This window comes from Entelurus aequoreus, linkage group LG06 (assembly GCF_033978785.1).
Source record: "Entelurus aequoreus isolate RoL-2023_Sb linkage group LG06, RoL_Eaeq_v1.1, whole genome shotgun sequence".
In the NCBI taxonomy this organism is placed as follows: domain Eukaryota; kingdom Metazoa; phylum Chordata; class Actinopteri; order Syngnathiformes; family Syngnathidae; genus Entelurus; species Entelurus aequoreus.
The window spans coordinates 20,327,202-20,339,701 of record NC_084736.1 but is presented as its reverse complement, the minus strand read 5'-3'; the positions used below and the strand labels follow the sequence as shown (position 1 = coordinate 20,339,701).

At 39.1% G+C, this 12,500-nt stretch overlaps 1 long non-coding RNA gene across 1 annotated transcript in view; it reads left to right on the top strand.

Moving 5' to 3' along the window:
• Positions 1–12,500, top strand: part of LOC133651470 (uncharacterized) — a 95,477-nt gene that overhangs the window by 78,517 nt on the left and 4,460 nt on the right. The window lies entirely within an intron of this gene.

Genomic DNA, 12,500 nt, shown 5'->3' with positions numbered 1-12,500 from the left:
AATCCTCCTAAATAAGCTTCTTACAAGTATCATCCCTGCACGACGAGGAATAGCTAAACATGCTTCACTACACACCGTAGCTCACCGGCGTCACAATGTAAACAAATCTGACATCTACTGTATTGATACCAAGTACAGGAACGTTTCTAGTTGATACTACTATATCGATATTTTTTAGCTTCACAACATCTTTTTTTCATTTATATTATGTTTATAAACTAGGCAAATACGTCCCTGGACACATGAGGACTTCAATTATGACCATTGTATGATCCTGTAACTACTTGGTATCGGATCGTTACCTACATTTGTGGTATCATCCAAAACTAATGTAAAGCATCCAAACAACAGAAGAATAAGTGATTATTACATTTTAACAGAAGTGTAGATAGAACATGTTAAGAGACAAAAAAAGAAGATATTAACAGTTAATGAAGAAGTAGATTAATAATTCATTTTTTACAGCTTGTCCCTCGTAATGTTGACAAAATAGTAGAATGGAAAATGACACAATATGTTACTGCATATGTCAGCAGACTAATTAGGAGCCTTTGTTTGTTTACTTACTAATAAAAGACTTTTATGTTGACTATTTTATTTAAGGACAAACTTGCAATAAGAAACATATGTTTAATGTACCTTAAGATTTTTTGTTGAAATAAAGCCAATAATGCAATTTTTTGTGGTTCCCTTTATTTAGAAAAGTACCAAAAAGTATCGAAATAATTTTGGTACCGGTACCAACATATTGGTATCAGTACAACACTAGTTGGAATTGTGCCATTTGTTATTATAAGATTGGTAATAAAAGTTAAAAATTGCGTCGGAATTTGTAATGACTTCTGGGGGCTACAATATAATATATTACTTTAATTGGTTTTCAAGTAAAAAAAACGAACTTATTTTCAAGGTGTGGCGATAATAAAAATGTGGTGGGGGTCCGCCATGTTCAATTACATTAAGACCCTGTATATGTATATATGTGTGTATATATATATATGTGTGTGAAGTACTTCTGAAGTAGAACTTTGTGCCCTTTTTGGGGTTAAGGAGTGATAATGTGAAAGGGCGTCTGATTATCACGACCAATTAGAGGAAAGGTGGGTCCTCGCCATCGTGACTCACTTCAAAATGGCAGAGGAGGTGCCAGAGAGGAGTCGCCCTGCTCCAGCTTTGATAATGCCAGCCGGGCCGGGGAAGACGAGCTGATAAATTATAGCGAGGCCCGATGTTGGGTCGCTTCGGCGGCCGATGCTCCCAGATTCACGGCGGCGACGGCAAATGTCACGGCGGGCGCGTGCTGATGTCGGCGCATGTGTGGGGTTTGCGTGCACGTGTGTTTATGGCGCTGCTTTATCTCCCTGGCATTTCTTGCTCTTAGATGCCGGCGCAGCAGCAGCATCGGCGGCGGCCATCTGATGACCCTCTGAGGATTTGCAGGAAGTAGAAAGGTTTAGCAGGATAACAGGAAATATTTCAGTTCACCTTTAACTGCGAAAGCCGCAAGTTCCGTCTCTTAAAGGTGTCCATGGGAGTGACAAGTAAATAGGGAAACAGGTGGGCTGGCAGGAAACAGAACGCGGCAAAACAAGCACTCCAACAGGAAGTAGAATTAAAATATAAAATAAACACAGGGAAATAGCAAACAAAGACAACACTGTCATTTGGGATAAATGTCTATAAAAAGTTTAAACAACAATAAAATAAAAATCGGGACATACAAACCCCGTTTCCATATGAGTTGGGAAATTGTGTTAGATGTAAATATAAATGGAATACAATGATTTGCAAATCATTTTCAACCCATATTCAGTTGAATATGCTACAAAGACAACATATTTGATGTTCAAACTGATAAACATTTTTTTTTTTGTGCAAATAATCATTAACTTTAGAATTTGATGCCAGCAACACGTGACAAAGAAGTTGGGAAAGGTGGCAATAAATACTGATAAAGTTGAGGAATGCTCATCAAACACTTATTTGGAACATCCCACAGGTGAACAGGCAAATTGGGAACAGGTGGGTGCCATGATTGGGTATAAAAGTAGATTCCATGAAATGCTCAGTCATTCACAAACAAGGATGGGGTGAGGGTCACCACTTTGTCAACAAATGCGTGAGCAAATTGTTGAACAGTTTAAGAAAAACCTTTCTCAACCAGCTATTGCAAGGAATTTAGGGATTTCACCATCTACGGTCCGTAATATCATCAAAGGGTTCAGAGAATCTGGAGATATCACTGCAAGTAAGCAGCTAAGCCTGTGACCTTCGATCCCTCAGGCTGTACTGCATCAACAAGCGACATCGGTGTGTAAAGGATATCACCACATGGGCTCAGGAACACTTCAGAAACCCACTGTCAGTGACTACAGTTGGTCGCTACATCTGTAAGTGCAAGTTAAAACTCTCCTATGCAAGGCGAAAACCGTTTATCGACAACACCCAGAAATGCCGTCGGCTTCGCTGGGCCTGAGCTCATCTAAGATGGACTGATACAAAGTGGAAAAGTGTTCTGTGGTCTGACGAGTCCAAATTTCAAATTGTTTTTGGAAACTGTGGACGTTGTGTCCTCCGGACCAAAGAGGAAAAGAACCATCCGGATTGTTATAGGTGCAACGTTGAAAAGCCACCATCTGTGATGGTATGGAGGTGTATTAGTGCCCAAGACATGGGTAACTTACACGTCTGTGAAGGCGCCATTAATGCTGAAAAGTACATACAGGTTTTGGAGCAACATATGTTGCCATCCAAGCAAAGTCTTTTTCATGCAAGACAATGCCAAGCCACGTGTTACATCAACATGGCTTCATAGTAAAAGAGTGCGGGTACTAGACTGGCCTGCCTGTAGTCCAGACCTGTCTCCCATTGAAAATGTGTGGCGCATTATGAAGCCTAAAATACCACAACGGAGACCCCCGGACTGTTGAACAACTTAAGCTGTACATCAAGCAAGAATTGGAAAGAATTCCACCTGAGTAGCTTAAAAAATGTGTCTCCTCAGTTCCCAAACGTTTACTGAGTGTTGTTAAAAGGAAAGGCCATGTAACACAGTGGTGAACATGCCCTTTCCCAACTACTTTGGCACGTGTTGCAGCCATGAAATTCTAAGTTAATTATTATTTGCAAAAAAATAAATAAAGTTTATGAGTTTGAACATCAAATATCTTGTCTTTGCAGTGCATTCAACTGAATATGGGTTTAAAAGGATTTGCAAATCATTGTATTCCGTTTATATTTACATCTAACACAATTTCCCAACTCATATGGAAATGGGGTTTGTAATAAAAATGTGACTACCGTATTTTTCGGCAGGGGCGTCACTAGCTTTTAAGCACAGGGGGGGCTTAGCCCCCAGGAGATGCAGGATGTGAGCGAACGTAGCGCACGAGCACAAAACTTCACAAACAGCTAACAAAGACTTAGAAATTAATCATTGTTATTATTATTATTATTTCAGTCGGTTTAGTTTTAATCTGTGTTCAGTACAACAACAAACATGGGTTAGCACAGTGACATTTTGTTTACAGCATCAACAAGAAACAATTACTTGCATGATCCTTCAAGATACACTGAAACACAATGAAAGTCATGGCATTAGCCTCTATGTTATTAATTCACAACATAGAGGCTAATGCCACCACTTTCGCTCACAATACAATAATTGTTTGTTCCCAAATATTTTGAAGTTGCACAGATTACATTTTGGGCACATATGTGACTAAAATGGTTGTAAATTCAAGCCCTGGAAATATTACTTAATTACTTGAATTAAAGTAATATCTGGATCGGGATGATTTGGCTTGTATATAATATATTTATATATATATATATTATGGCAAGCCGTTAAGGAAATTAAATATATATGGAAGTCTGAATAGAAATGAGAAACATTTATATATACTGTAAATAAGAAAGACTTAGTCTGCTAATCTGAAAAAGAGCCAAAGCTGTCAAAGAGCTGAGGGACCGTCTTCAAAGTGCAATGCTGAAACAAATAATGCAAACAATAAAATGTAACTTCCAGGGCTTGAGATTAATGTAGTTCCGTCGTCCCGGGGATGGTAAAAAAAAATGCACGGGACGAAATTAAATGCTCCCCGGGACGATGGCTTTTAACCATTTTTTTTCTTTTTCTTTTTATGTATTTATTCATTTTACATTTTATATTAAATGTCTTGGTTTTTCTACCCTCTGAAAATCCTATGAAATGTTTAACAAGCCATCCTATAATAATACAACAGCTATTAATGTAACAATACAATAAAACAAATATATTTAATGATGTTGTTTTCATTATTTTAACAATAGGCTAATGTATATTACTTTATTTAGATTCTACAAAAAACACAAAACTTAAAAACTAAATTATTTACAATTGCAGACACAAGGTTCTTGTTCTGCAGTGCTGTGTGCTAATGTGCTTCGTACACCTGCAGGACCGCAAGCAAGGTCGCAGAGAAAATGCGGACTGGATTTTGAGTGATGTGGGCATTTTTTATATGAGCAAGTGGAATGGATTGGATACCGACGCACTAAAGGGGCTCTCTACCTTACACTATGAAGTGAGGGGAAACTGAGTGAATAATGACAGTTTATATGATTATTTATTTAAACTCATATTTGGGCCACTTTATAATGAATATGTCGGCATGTATTTGTAAAAAAAAAAAAAAAAAAAAGATTTTTAATTTAATTTTTTTTTTTTTTTTTAACACCAAATTATTTAGGGGGGCTTAAGAACATTTTAGGGGGGCTTGAGCCCCCCTAAAATAGGCCTAACAACGCCAATGTTTTTCGGACTATAAGTCGCAGTTTTTTTCATAGTTTGGCCAGGGGTGCGACTTATACTCTGGAGCGACTTAAGTGTGAAATTATTAACACATTACCGTAAAATGTTAAATAATATTATTTAGCTCATTCACGTAAGAGACTAGACGTATAAGATTTCATGGGATTTAGCGATTAGGAGTGACAGATTGTTTGGTAAACGTATAACATGTTCTACATGTTATAGTTATTTGAATGACTCTTACCATAATGTGTTACGTTAACATACCAGGCACGTTCTCAGTTGGTTATTTATGCGTCATATAACGTACACTTATTCACCCTGTTGTTCACTATTCTTTATTTATTTTAAATTGCCTTTCAAATGTCTATTCTTGGTGTTGGGTTTTATCAAATAAATGTCCCCAAAATATGTGACTTATACTCCAGTGCGACTTATATATGTTTTTTTTCCTTCTTTATTATGCATTTTCGGCCGGTGCGACTTATACTCCGGAGCGACTTATACTCCGAAAAATACGGTACAAAATTAGGTGTTGACTACGCGCTATCCAGCAGAAAAGTGACTTCAAATGTTGCTACGTTTCTTTTTACGCACACGTGCATGCGTGTGCATACAAACGGCTACTCAACAAACAACTGCAAATTGTTTTCTGGTTTTATCCGCCCCGCGAGATGAGTTTGCTAAGTATAAAAACGAGCCACAATTTTTGAATGAAAGAAACTGCGGTTCTAAATGTGTCCACTAGATGTCGCAATAGCAATTCTTTGTATCTTTGTAGATGATGCTACATATGTAAAAAAAACAAAAAAAACACATGATGTTAGTACATTACTCGAGGAAAATGGTCAAACTACATAAATAACATCCTGTAATTTGATTTTGATATTTTTTAAAAAATCTTGATAGATTGAGAATAAACACCAATGAGTTGACTGATGAACATTATCACATAATTTATTCAGAAAGTATAAATAATGACTATTAACCGCAACATGTAAGTGTTAAAAAACCCAACATTATGATTTGTACATTTCCAGAATGTGCTTGTTCTATTTTTAAACAAAGAAAACAATCTGACGCTGTCTTTATTTTTAAGTCACGATATGGCGTGATTTTACCAGTCCGGCCCACTTGGGAGTAGATTTTTCTCCATGTGGCCCCTGATCTGAAATTAGTTTGACACCCCTGGTCTATAGGGATGTGACTGTAGTAAAAAAAAAAGACTAATTCATCAGTAATATCACACCAAAATAAAGTCAGAACTAGAGATGTCCGATAACATCGGACTGCCGATATTATCGGCCGATAAATGCTTTAAAATGTAATATCGGAAATTATCTGTATCGGTTTCAAAAAGTAAAATTTATGACTTTTTAAAACGCCGCTGTGCACACGGACGTAGGGAGAAGTACAGAGCGCCAATAAACTTTAAAGGCACTGCCTTTGCGTGCCGGCCCAGTCACATAATATCTACGGCTTTTCACACACACAAGTGAATGCAAGCATACTTGGTCAACAGCCATACAGGTCACACTGAGGGTGACCGTATAAACAACTTTAAAGGCCTACTGAAATGAATTTTTTTAATTTAAACGGGGATAGCAGATCCATTCTATGTGTCATACTTGATCATTTTGCGATATTGCCATATTTTTGCTGAAAGGATTTAGTATAGAACAACGTCGATAAAGTTCGCAACTTTTGGTCTCTTATAAAAAAAAACCTTGCCCCTACCGGAAGTAGCGTGACGTTGTCAGTTGTTCACCCCCTCATATTTTCCTATTGTTTTCAACGCAGCTAGAGCTATTCGGACCATTACCCCATTAATTTGAGCGAGGATGAAAGATTTGTGGACGAGGAACGTTAGAGTGACGGACTAGAATGCAGTGAAATACATATTTGTTTTCGCTCTGACCGTAACTTAGGTACAAGCTGGCTCATTGGATTCCACACTCTCTCCTTTTTCTATTGTGGATCACGGATTTGTATTTTAAACCACCTCGGATACTATATCCTCTTGAAAATGAGAGTCGAGAACGCGAAATGGATATTACAGTGCCTTTTATCTCCACGACAATACATCGACGAAGCTCTTTAGCATCTTTAGCATGAGCTAACGTGATAGCATCTGTCTCAAATGCAGATAGAAACAAAATAAATAAATCCCTGACTGGAAGGATAGACAGAAGATCGGCAATACTATTAAACCATGTACATGTAACTACACGGTTAATAGATCTCAGCCTGGCAAAGCTTAACAATGCTGTTGCTAACGACGCTAAGGCTAACTTAGCAACCGGAGCTCACAGAGCTATGATAAAAACATTAGCGCTCCACCTACGCCAGCCAGCCCTCATCTGCTTTGCTCAGCAACACCCGTGCTCACCTGCGTTCCAGCGATTGACGGCGCGACGAAGGACTTCACCAGATCATCCGTGCGGTGGGTCTGCTAGCATCGGCTAGGCATCTGCTAGCATCGACTAGGCGTCTGCTAGCATCGGCTAGGCGTCTGCTATCCGAGTAAGTGGTCCTTGTGTTGCTACAGCCACCTACAACGTTCTTCTTTGCAGCCTCCATTGTTCATTAAACAAATTGCAAAAGATTCACCAACACAGATGTCCAGAATACTGTGGAATTATGAAATGAAAACAGAGCTTTTTTGTATTGTATTCAATGGAGAAGGCATACCTCTGTTCCTCGGGCTACGTCACGCGCATACGTCATCCTTCGAAGGCTTTTTCAACCGGAAGTGTGGCGGGAAATTTAAAATTGTACTTTATAAGTTAACCCGACCGTATTGGCATGTGTTGCAATGTTAAGATTTCATCATTGATATATAAACTATCAGACTGCGTGGTCGGTAGTAGTGGCTTTCAGTAGGCCTTTAACACTGTTACAAATATGCGCCACACTGTGAACCCACACCAAACAAGAATGACAAACACATTTCGGGAGAACATCTGCACCGTAACACAACATAAACACAACAACACAAATACCCAGAACCCCTTGCAGCGCTAACTCCTCCGGGACGCTAGAATATACACCCCCCGCCCCTCAACCCCAACCCCGCCCACCTCAACCTCCTCATGCTCTCTCAGGGAGAGCATGTCCCGAATTCCAAGATGCTGTTTTGAGGCATGTAAAAAAAAAGCACTTTGTGACTTCAATAATAAATTGACATTTTTTTCCATAACTTGAGTTGATTTATTTTGGAAAACCTTGTTACATTGTTTAATGCATCCAGCGGGGCATCACAACAAAATTAGGCATAATAATGTGTTAATTCCACGACTGTATATATCGGTATCGGTTGATATCGGAATCAGTAATTAAGAGTTGGACAATATTGGATATCTGCAAAAAAGCCATTATCGGACATCTCTACTTTTTACCTTTGAAACGTCAAGACGTTTGTTGTTGCAGGCGTCGAGGTGCGGGTGAGATGAGCAGACCTGCGACACAAGCTGACCTACTAAACTTTACCTTTTTGATCAGGCACTCCTTTTGTGCATTTTCGCGCAATATATTTCCTAAAAAGACCCCCTCGACAGAAGGACGTAAAACGCTACACATATATTTTCCAGGTTTTAATTATGCATGATTAACAATCCATGCTGTGTGTGCTGCACAGTGAATCATTAGGATTTATACATTTTTTTTTATAACTTTGTGGGGTCCAAACGCTGCCTTTTTTCCCCACGCTTTGGCACTTTTTGCTCATTTGCCGCCCTCCATGTTTAATGTGATGCTACGTAAAGTATAGGAAAGGTGAGGAGATCACGTTGTCTTTGGAGGGATGAAAATGCAATCTTTTATGAATTTAACAGGAGACGTTTAAAACTTGACTAAGTGTAAATTAGTGTGTGTGTGAATGTGTGTGTGTGTGTGTGTGTGTGCGTGTGTGCATGTGTGCAAGGTGGTAATTGGGAAGCGGAGTGACGTCGGGGCACACAGAGGAGTAGGCCTTGTCGTAGGAAGTGCAACCAGTGGAGAGGAGTGAACTTATTAGTGCAGGTATCTATTTCCCCTCTCGCATCTCCGGCTGAAAAGAGCAAGGCAGCGACGTCGTGAGTGCCGTGAGTCCACCTTGTAGTCAGTCCCCCCCAGGATTTTGCGGACTTTTTTTGTGATTGTTGTGGCCTAACTTTTAGAGAGTTGCGGCAAAAAAAAAAAGCGATGTTTTGAGGCTTCTTTATGAAATCAACTTGTGATTTTATGTAATGATATTTTTATTATACATATGAGTTGGGAAATTGTGTTAGATGTAAATACAAACGAAATACAATGATTTGCAAATCCTTTTCAGCCCATATTCAGTTGAATGCACTGCAAAGACAAGATATTTGATGTTCAAACTCATAAACTTTATTTTTTTTTTTGCAAATAATAATTAACTTAGAATTTCATGGCTGCAACACGTGCCTAAGTAGTTGGGAAAGGGCATGTTCACCACTGTGTTACATGGCCTTTCCTTTTAACAACACTCAGTAAACGTTTGGGAACTGAGGAGACACATTTTTGAAGCTTCTCAGGTGGAATTCTTTCCCATTCTTGCTTGATGTACAGCTTAAGTTGTTCAACAGTCCGAGGGTCTCTGTTGTGGTATTTTAGGCTTCATAATGCGCCACACATTTTCAATGGGAGACAGGTCTGGACTACAGGCAGACCAGTCTAGTACCCGCACTCTTTTACTATGAAGCCACGTTGATGTAACACGTGGCTTGGCATTGTCTTGCTGAAATAAGCAGGGGCGTCCATGATGACGTTGCTTGCATGGGAACATATGTTGCTCCAAAACCTGTATGTACCTTTCAGCATTAATGGCGCCTTCACGGATGTGTAAGTTACCCATGTCTTGGGCACTAATACACCCCCATACCATCACAGATGCTGGCTTTTTAACTTTGCGCCTAGAACAATCCGGATGGTTCTTTTCCTCTTTGTTCCGGAGGACACAATGTCCACGGTTTCCAAAAACAATTTGAAATGTGGACTCGTCAGACCACAGAACACTTTTACACTTTGTATCAGTCCATCTTAAATGAGCTCAGGCCCAGCGAAGCCGGCTGCTTTTCTGGGTGTTGTTGATAAATGGCCTTTGCTTCGCATAGTAAAGTTTTAACTTGCACTTACAGATGTAGCGACAAACTGTTGTTATTGACAGTGGTTTTCTGAAGTGTTCCCGAGCCCATGTGCTGATATCCTTTACACACTGATGTCGCTTTTTGATGCAGTACCGCCTGAGGGATCGAAGGTCCGTAATATCATCGCTTATGTGCAGTGATTTCTCCAGATTCTCTGATCCTTTTGATGATATTACGGACCGTAGATGGTGAAATCCCTAAATTCCTTGCAATAGCTGGTTGAGAAATGTTGTTCTTAAACTGTTCGACAATTTGCTCACTTATTTGTTGACAAAGTGGTGACCCTCACCCCATCCTTGTTTTGTGAATGACTGAGCATTTCATGGAAGCTGCTTTTATACCCAATCATGGCACCCACCTGTTCCCAATTAGCCTTTCACCTGTGGGATGTTCCAAATAAGTGTTTGATGAGCATTCCTCAACTTTATCAGTCTTTTTTGCCCCTAGTTTGCCTCTTGTTTGTCCATCTTAAACATTAACTTATGTTCCAACATTTTTACCCCTGCACATTAAGAGCATCTGAAACAAACTGTGGTACTTGTACCACTAGTGATACACCAAATAATCACTGAATTAAGTATTCAAACATAGTGTTACTGTTCAAACTGTAAACAGAAAATATACTTGCTAAATACAACCTCTGTGCCTTGTTTTTAATGAATACTTAAGCCTACTACGCTACTGTAGTTTAATGTTGGTCATTATGGTGGTACATGGAGAACCACTGGTTTAAAGCGATCTATATTTAAAATGTTTGTAGGTAAATGAGAGATAATGAGAGATTATCATCACACTTCAACGTCTCTAAAGTGTAAAAGCTGCCTATTTGCTTGGTCGGCATTGCAAATAAAGAATATATCCTTAATTGAGTTTTAATACATACAGTATATGAATACATACAGTGGGATTTGGTTAGTTTTTAGTTAGATGATACAGTATTATCTGCTCACAGATGCCACCTGGTGGTTGTTTGAGCACACTGCAGCTAGTCCCGGATAGGCCCACTCCTTACTGTTTCAGTCACACGCAGGATTCTCACAAGAATGAGGCTAAAACACAACCTGTATAACTGTACAAAGTAGAAAGGACTTTGGTGTGTTGCTGAATCTTTATATACTAAAGTGCCACAGTCAAGAGCAGGAAAGAGGTCTGAGGTACGTGAAAGGGGGACAATTGTGTCGTTTGAGAATTAAAGACTTAATGTATCGTTACATGTTGTTGTTTTTTTTAAACAGTTGACAAATTGCATTCGCAAAGATGACTATAATTGGCCAAAATGAAATTTCCGGGCATTAGACAGAGGTCGTTCATAAGGATTGGTTGAATTTGCATGAATTGGCACGATCACAAACTGTGCACAGCTGGACAGCCAGTTAACATCTAAATGTCCACCAATAAGCACACAATTTCTTCTATTTTAGTCAGGTCATTTACAAAATGTAAACATGCTAGGCTATATGCTACCAGGAGCTAGCAGCTACACAAGCTAGACATAATAATAATCACTGAACAATATTGCAGTGTAAAACAACACATCTGTTAATGTAAACAATAGTCAAATTTGCATATTACTTACACATACAAAGTCTCCAAGGCAGAGGCGTATTTAAAAGTATCCAGTAACAAACGTGTCCGCATCATTCAACTTACTGTGTCATGAGCCTAATTTCATAAATTATTGTAACCACTAGGTGCGGCAAATATTTTTTTACCACTCCACTTCATCTTAAAGACAGCATACGTCCATTCCATATGGTTAATAATTATAAGTAACATTCCACACTACAACATTTACAATGTTGTGTTCTGACTTTGATTTGATCATTGAAATTTGGTCATTTCCCAACCAACATTCTACAACACAAATACAACGTTGAAACAACATGCTTTTTGACAACGTTTAATCAATGTTAGGTTCTGACATTGATTTGACCATTGAATTTTGGTCAATTCCCAACCAATATTGTACAACACAAATGCAACGTTGAAACAACATGCTTTTTGACCACGTTGATTCAATGTCAGGTTGCGACATTAATTTGACCTTTTGAAATTTGGTCATTTCCCAACCAACAATGTGGATCCAACGTTAGACAACAATGTTGTCTCAATGTACAAATACAACTATTTCGCAACATTGTTTCAGATGACATTGACGTAGAATCAACGTTGTATGAATGTCTTGTGCCTGCTGGGTCGGACATAAAAATCCAAGTAAAGATGAACGTCCAGTCATTGTTTGCTTTGCAAAAACCTGTTGACAAAGACTGACACACACACACACACACACACAAACACACACACACACACACACACACTTTTGGAGAGGCGACGTGTCAGGGGGGGTTCAGACAAGATGGATATTGAGCTAAAGACGGACTTTGTTGTCGTGGTCTCGGGGCTGCAGGCTAATTAGCGAGCTGTGTGCTGGTGGTTAAACGTGTCATGGTTGGAGATAATTGAGCTGGAAATGTGTGACATACCAAGATCAAGCTGAAGGACACACACACACACACACACACACACACACACACACACACACACACACACACACACAC